Source organism: Cervus elaphus, chromosome 2, assembly GCF_910594005.1.
Source record: "Cervus elaphus chromosome 2, mCerEla1.1, whole genome shotgun sequence".
Taxonomy (NCBI): Eukaryota; Metazoa; Chordata; class Mammalia; order Artiodactyla; family Cervidae; genus Cervus; species Cervus elaphus.
Window position 1 is genome coordinate 48,523,325 of NC_057816.1, and position 8,887 is coordinate 48,532,211.

At 38.8% G+C, this 8,887-nt stretch overlaps 1 pseudogene; it reads left to right on the top strand.

The window, feature by feature from the left end:
- The first annotated feature begins 4,733 nt into the window (after nt 1-4,733).
- Nucleotides 4,734-5,655, top strand: LOC122705879 (annotated as a pseudogene).
- The last annotated feature ends 3,232 nt before the right edge of the window (nt 5,656-8,887 follow it).

Genomic DNA, 8,887 nt, shown 5'->3' on the forward strand with positions numbered 1-8,887 from the left:
GATGGAAGTTCTCTCTCTGACATGAGTGCACAGTTTAACTATACCACAGGTCCCCATGCTGGAATTATGCCATAATTATTATTCACATAACATTCAGCCTTCTTAGAAAGCCTGGTTCAGATAGAGAAAGCGGACTTGCATATTTTGGTTGCAAGTGCAGAGAATACAGTCCCCCACTCAAGAATGAATGTTTTTCAATTATGTCTCTCCAGAATACTAGCTTCTAAGACAAAGCCATTCCATCAAAGGATATAATTTATTCCTGGGAGGGAAAACAGAAGCTACAAGACAAGGTTCTTGAACCTTAGTGGAACTTCTTTAAATATCCATGCATTGCAGGTTAAAATGCTTTTGTTTGTTTGTTTGCTTGTTTGACTATTTACATTTACAGAGAGAGATTCATCACAGGTGGAGTGATCCATTTGCATATGTTTTCACCACACATACTACCTCCTGTCTATGGGTCCAGAATCATCTATGGAAGATGATTTCTCTATAGTGTTCCAAATAAGCCCATTCTAAATGCAAGTGCAGGGTTTTCTGTAAAAACTTTTTGAGGCTTTGGGCTAGAAGAAAATATTTAGACTCACACAAAGACGTTTTTCAACTGTTGATATGATATGAAATTATCTAAATATCTGTAGATGACTCCAGAAGTTGGTGATGGACTGGGAAGCCTGGTGTGCTGCAGTCCATGGGGTTGCAAAGAGTCAGACACAACTAAGCGACTGAATTGAACTATCTAAATACTGCAAGTTACTTATCTCAAGAGGAGGTCAGTTTGAAAAGGGGATTATATTTGAGTACTCACAATTATCCATAAGTTCTTCTAATACCAAAATGTAAGATTTTCAATAGTTCTAATGATTATAAGAGATCATCAGTTTTCATACAGAGTTAGTGTTATGTTTCCACACTTCTCAAATATACTAATAGACCATTTTACCTCTACTCCACTCTTCAAGAAATAGTTGGTAAATATACATAAACTAATTTGACAATTTTAAATGTTGAGGCTCATAGAGATTAAGAAATTTATAAAATCCAGCTCCCTAACACCACATACCTTTCTTTCATCATAAGATACTTCCTTTAGTAACTGAAACCAATTAGGAGAATCAAAAACATGTAAACACAAAAATATTTTCACACACAAAAGTATATGATGTGAATATTAAATGATAGAAATCATAACCTGTTTATTTGAAACCCAAACATGAAGAACTTTTCTTGAGATCAACTGTTGTGAACAATATGGATCTCTGTGGCTTCTTTGGGGCTTCCCTGATGGCTCAGAAGGTAAAGGATCTGCCTTCAATGTGGTAGACCTGGATTCGATCCCTGGGTTGGGAAGATCCCCTGGAAGAGGACATGGCAACCTACTCACTCCAGTATTCTGCCTGGAGAATCCTACAGAGAGAGGAGCCTTGTGGGCTACTGTCCACAGGGTCACAAAGTGTTGGACACAACTGAGTGAAAAGTAAAATTGAAGATGATTCTTCCTTAGTTTGTTGCATGGTTAGATGTTTCTCTGTATTATTGTTCAGAATGTCAACTGTTCCTGCTCCTGGGGGAATAAACAGTCATAAAAATAAGTGAAGTTCCTTTGTCTGTCCTCAGCAGTGTGGAGGATGTTTCCTCAGTCAGTTCTCATTATAGCCAGTGAGGTGGATACCGTGATCACTTTATTTTAGACAAAACAAGGATGTAAAGTGCCAAGAAACACATCCTAGATACAAGAAGTTCAAAGTGGGGAAAAGCAAGATAATTATCTGGCCTTTGTGATTCACAAAACAACACACTTCAGCATTGAGATTGCCATTTTTCATATTTTGCAGAAGAGTCTGTAGGATTCGGCTTTGGAGGGGAACTGGAGAGAGAAGAAATAAGGTGAGGGAATACAGAGTTAAAATGGATCTATCACAAAAGCAACATCACACGGTTATTAACATTTGAGGTTAAATATGCTGTGTGTGTGCATGTGTGTGTGTATGGGTATTCGTGTATCTCTTGATGAATTTGCTTCCTAGATACTTGCTCCCGAAATTTTATTAAAGCAATTAGTCAATGTGGTCATATGAAATTTAGTTCACTGGTTGAATCTTGTTTATTATGACATAATAATACAGAGCATGGGTTAAGAATGTGGAAGAAAAAGATCTAATCATGGTTAAATCTTTATTATCTGCTTGATCTTGGGCAAGATCCTTAAGTTCTCTATGTTTCTATTTCTTAATGTGTCAAATGAGCATAAAATGAGAGTAGTAACTGTCTAAGAAGTTTGTTATAAGAATTAAACTCTGCTGCGATGAACACTGGGGTGCACGTGTCTCTTTCAGATCTGGTTTCCTCGATGTTTATGCCCAGGAGCGGGATTGCTGGGTCATATGGCACTTCTATTTCCAGCTTTTTAAGGAATCTCCACATTGTTCTAGATGCCCATCAGCAGACGAATGGATAAGGAAGCTGTGTTACATATACACAATGGAATATTACTCAGTCATTAAAAAAATTCATTTGAATCAATTCTAATGAGATGGATGAAACTGGAGGCCATTATACAAAGTGAAGTAAGCCAGAAAGATAAACATCAATACAGTATACTAACGCATATATATGGAATTTAAAAAGATGGTAATGATAACCCTATATGCAAAACAGAAAAAGAGACACAGATGTACAGAACAGACTTTTGGACTCTGTGGGAGAAGGTGAGGGTGGGATGTTCTGAGAGAATAGCATTGAAACAGGTATACTATCAAGGGTGAAACAGATCACCAGCCCAGGTTGGATGCATGAGACAAGTTCCCAGGGCTGGTGCACTGGGATGACCCAGAGGGATGGGAGGGGGGATAAGGATGGGGAACACATGTAAATCCATGGCTGATTCATGTCAATGTATGGCAAAAACCACTACAATATTGAAAAGTAATTAGCCTCCAACTAATAAAAATAAATGGAAAAAAAAAAGAATTAAACCCTCAATGTCTTCAAAAACTGAAAGCACAGTAACTGTTCAGTAAGTTTCAATTATTATTATTATCATCATGATTTTCTGAGATTGCTTCTCATATGCAAAACAGTGAAATAATATCACCTATACAGGTTTCTACCATGCTGTGCATATAGCAATTTATCATTAAAATTATATTAGTTCTTATAAAGTTGTTGGGTTTAAGCAACATGCTTTATCAAATCTATTGCAGTAGTTCCTGTATTCTTTAATTGCTTTCCCATCAGCGATACCCTGGCTTCCCCAGTGGTTCAGTGGTCAAAAATCCAATTGACAGGCAGGAGACATGGGTTCAACCCCTGGGTCAGGAAAATTCACTGGAAGAGGGAATGGCAACCCACTTCAGTATTCATGCTTGGAGAATCCCATGGACAGAGGAGCCTGGCAGGCTACGGTCCATAAGGTCACAAAGAGTCAGACAACTGTAGCATCCAAGCATACACACAGCAATAACCTATTACACTTTATGTCAACATTTACAAAGAGTATGGTACTGGGGTTCCTTTCCCTGGTTTCTATCTCCAAACAGAATACCAGCCCACGCCATTCAGTCACATGAACATTTTCTTAGAGTTGTATTGGTGATTTCCACTTTTTAAGTCCCTCTTTGGTTTTATACTCATATTATCAATTATCATTCCTGATTTCCCCTTTCCTAAAAATAAAAGGAAAATTCCTTAGCTTTGCATGCATAGCCTTACACATATTTTCTACCTCTCTTTCCAGTCTCCCAATATGTGTAAAATCTACTGTTTTACTGTCAGGGAATGTTTGACCGGAGGATCCTACGTGCTGTCTCTCATGAGTCCTTTGTCCCTCTTCAAGTGGAACAGCACACTGCTTCCAGGAACTGAGGTCATTGTGTGAGGCAGGCTTGGGTCTCCTTTAGTAAACATTCTCTTTTTGACAAAATTGCTTAGTCTTGCTCCCCCTTCATGAGATATGGATTGTCTCCTGACCTTGTGACTAGGATTACCCCTTGTTCCCTTGGTAACGGTTACTGTATGTTTGGCTTTCTGATTCCTATCTTTCCCGAAAGAAGTTTCTTGTACTACAGCCTATATATACTCATAGAAAAATCATTAAAGCACCTTTGCTTCATCAGAGCTTAGGTCCTCGGGTCTTTTTGTCCCTCTCTCTCTTTCTCTCTCTCTCTCTCTTTTTCTGGCTGACTCTCTGGAGAGTGGAGACCCGTCATGCTCACTTTTCTGCCCGGGCTTCTAAGACCCCCTTGAGAGGGCGCCTGGTGCCTTCGTGAGCGATGCAAGTCCTGTGTTAAGGACTGTATTGGTCCTCTGCATAAACCAAGGGATATCAGCCTCTTTCTCTCTTTCACTTTCTTATCGTCGACTCCGTACCACCAGGTTCTGGTCCGTTAAAGGACCCCAACATTTCACCTTATGCTCACAGTCATCTTACATAATGTCCACAGAGGAACTCCTGACTCTGCATCAAGATCTTTATGTCAATACTATAAAAATCCCATTACCCAGGAGAGACTTTGAGCAATCTTCAAGAGATCAGACCAGTTTTTCTATCTAAAAAAAAAAAAAAAAAAAACCACAAAAAAAAACAAAAAAAACAAAAAAGAAAACAACCATAAGCATTCAGAACTCAATAGAATTTAGGCATTTACTGTTTATAACATTGACAATGAATTTAAGGTTGAGCTAATGAAATGTGACTTTTTCAAATAACATGAATTAATCTTGACCTGAGATACATGGAGAATAGAAGCAATGTGGCAGAGTTTGTTCTATCGGGGCTCTCACAGAATCCAAAGATGCAGAAAATCCTATTTGTTGTGTTTTTGATTGTTTATATTGTCTCTATTGTGGGAAACGTGCTCACTATGGCCACCATCAAAGCCAGTTCATTATTGGAGTCCCCCAAGTACTATTTCCTGGCTCATCTCTCATTCATTGATGCCTGCTATTCCTGTGTCAATACCCCGAAGGTGATCGTACATTCACTCTATGAAAAGAAAATGAGCCTTTTCTATGAATGCATGAGGCAGATATTTGGGGAACATTTATTTGCAGGTGCTGACATCATTTGCTTACCACAGTGGCATATGACCACTATGTGGCCATCTGTAAACCCTTGCATTATACTACTGTTATGAACTGGCAGGCTTGTGGCCTTTTAGTAGGAGTGTCATGGGTGAAGCAACCATACAGATTCTCTTCATCATCAAATTACCCTTCTGTGGCCCTAATGTCATTGATCACTTTATGTGTGATCTGAACCCTTTGCTTGATCTTGCCTGCGCTGATACCCACACTCTAGGGCTCTTTGTTGCTGCCAACAGTGGTTTCAGCTGTTTGCTAAACTTTCTCCTCTTGATTGGCTCCTATGCAGTTATTCTGCGCTTCTGAAAAACCCAGAGTTTGGAAACTCGACAAAAAGCCCTCTCCACCTGTGTCTCCCATACCACAGAAGTCGTATTTTTCTTTTTACCCTACATATTTGGGTACCTGAGACCAGCAACTAGTTTACCTATTGATAAAGCAGTTGCTGTATTCTACACTATGATAACACCCATATTAAATCCCTTAATCTATACTTTGAGAAATGACCAGATGAAAAATGCCATTAGGAAACTGTGGAGTAGGAAAGTGGTGATTTCAGGTGATCAATAAGATGTATGAGAAACCCAACATTCATTTAACTGATACAAGGATCAAAAGGATATTGTCTGTAACTTAGGCTAAAAATACCTATGAGATTAAAAAAAAAAAAGAAAAACAGCCTACAAACCACACATTCTGCAAAGTGAAGAGAAGAAATGGTTTCAGGTAAAGAGAGACAAGCTTAACCTGGGACTAATGTTTGCATATTTGGAAAGTTCTGCCAAACTGGATTCTAGTTTTACTGGCTTCATTATTGTATATGGATTCATAAGCTTTCATCACAATAAAAATATTATTATATTAATATTCAGGTGCAATCTCTACAACAATATAAAGAGGTAGACACTGCTATCATCCCCATTTTAAAGGTGTGTAAGCAAATAGAAAGGACTATGTTCCAAAACAGAAATATAATGAAAAACCTGTAACTGGAATCTAACTGACCTCTCAGACAATGTTTTTTTTTTTTTTTTTTTCAGATCATGTTCTTAACTGCTGTAATCTATGGCCAGGCAATGATGATAGAAAGGTGGGATTATTATACCAGCTACCATTTATTGAGACAGGGACTGTGAGTGACTACATATCCATCTTTCTGTCTATATACATATATATGCCATTTTTATACAAATTGGCATATATACATTAGTTATATATACAATAGTATATATAGATAGATAGATATGCATGCACCATTTTATTATGCATGGTGGTGGTTTAGTCACTAAGTCATGTCCAACTCTTGCAACCCCATGAACTATAGCCCACCAGGCTCCTCTGTCCATGGGGTTTTCCAGGCAAGAATACTGGAGTGGATTGCTATTTCCTTCTCCAGGGGATCTTCCCCACCCAGGGATGAACCCACATCTCTTGCATTGGCAGGCAGATTCTTCACCACTGAGCCACCTGAGAAATCCATATGTGTTCATTACACATAACTAAATTCTATTTTTTTAATTAAATACACTACAAATTTGTACACATCATTGTTGGTGGTAATTGACAATGACACTATGGTATGAAACTACTTTAGAATGAAAAACAATAAGCCATTTAATCTCTAAAGGTAAATGACAAGTATTACACTATTTATACATTTTCTTTGAACATTAAGTATCATTCTCCATTGGTCATATAACCCACTTAGGCTCAGAAAGCCATCAGTAGGAGTGGTGATTTCAATAAAAAGAACATTTTAATGTCAGATATTTTCTCAGGCCATTTCTCTCACTCTTCTTCTCCTGGACCCCTATAACTGGAATATTAGCATGTGTGGTATTGTCTCAGAGGACTCTTAAACTTTCCTCATCTCTTTTCATTCTTTTTTGCTTGTTTGTTTTCTGTTTGGCTGCAGTGATTTCTACTTCTCTTTCTTCTGACCCACTGATTCATTCTTTTGTCTCATTCAGTCAAGTCTTTATGCTTCTAGTGTATTTTTCATTTACATTATTGCATTCTTTAATTCTGCTTGGCTGGTCTTTATATTTTATAATTGTTTGTTAAAAATTTATGATTTCTCACTCTGTACATTCGTTTTCCTCCCAGGTTCTTTATCTTTACTGTCATTACTCTGATCTCTTTCATCAGTGGGTTTCCTATTTCCACATCACTTTGTTGTTCTTCTGAGGTTTTATCTTGTGCTTTTGTAGGAAACATATTTCTCCATCACCTCATCTTGTCTAAATTTCTGTTTATATTTTTATGTATGTAGTAGGTTAGTGAAGATTCTCAACCTTGGAGGAGTGGTCCTCTGTAGAAGATGTCTTATGTGTCCTAGCAGTGGACTTTCATCTCATTACCCAAGGGCTAGAAGCCAGTAGTCTCAGGACTGTTAGACTGTGGCTTCCTTGCCTCTGGTGTCTTCCCCATGGTGGGTGGGTCTAGACGCTCCTGGAGGTTTCCTGGTGGGAAGAGCAGGTGCCTGATGATTGGTGGGTCAAAGTAGGACTTGGACCTCTGATGGGCAGGACTATGTCTAGAGAGAAAGTCTAGAGGTGGCTGTGGGCTCATAAAGTCTTTAGACAGCTTGTCTGCTGTGTCTTCCACTCAGTTTGTTGTCTGGCCTGGGGTGTCCCAGCAATAGAGGCTATAAGCTATTGGGTGGGGCCAGGTCTCGGTGCTGAGACCTGATTTATAATAGGTTCCAGTTTGTTCTGCAATTACTCATGATTTTGGCGTTTTTGTGAGAGGAGGTGAATTTTTGAGGATCCTTTTACTCCCATCTGGGCAGCTCTCCTCAAATAAATTTGATTGATGGAAGTATAATATATGGAAGTCTAGAGGTGCCAGATAAAAGAGATATTTAGGGATGGTGTAGAGAGAGGGTGTGAAACTTCCATGCCCTTTCCAGGTGCAATGATCCCAGCACCTCCATGAGTTCATCGACCCAGAAGATCATTACACAAACACTGCAGTATAGGGGCTCTATATTCCTGTCCAGTTCATATATTAGACCAAACAATGCCAAAGAATGTTCAAACTACTGCACAATTGCACTCATCTCACACACTAGTAAAGTAATGCTAAAATTCTCCAAGCCAGGCTTCAGCAAAATGTGAACCGTGAACTTCCAGATGTTCAAGTTGGTTTTAGAAAAGGCAGAGGAACCAGAGTTCAAGTTGTCAATATCTGCTGGATCATCAAAAAAGCAAAAGCTTTCCAGAAAAACATCTATTTTAGCTTTGTTGACTATGCCAAAGCCTTTGACTGTGTGGATCACAATAAACTGTGCAAAATTCTGAAAGAGATGGGAATACCAGGCCACCTGACCTGCCTCTTGAGAAACCTATATGCAGGTCAGGAAGCAACAGTTAGAACTGGACATGGAACAACAGACTGGTTCCAAATAGGAAAAGGAGTACATCAAGGCTGTATATTGTCACCCTGTTTATTTAAATTCTATACAGAGTACATCATGAGAAACGCTGAGCTGGAAGAAGTACAAGCTGGAATCAAGATAGCCGGGAGAAATATCAATAATCTCAGATATGGAGATGACACCACCCTTATGGCCGAAAGTGAAGAGGAACTAAAAAGCCTCTTGATGAAAGTGAAAGGGGAGAGTGAAACAGTTGGCTTAAAGCTTAACATTCAGAAAACTAAGATCATGGCATCTGGTCTCATCACCTCATGGGAAATAGATGGGGAGACAGTGGAAACAGAGTCAGACTTTGTTTTTGGGGGCTCCAAAATCACTGCAGATGGTGATTGCAACCATGAAATTAAAAGATGCTTACTCCTT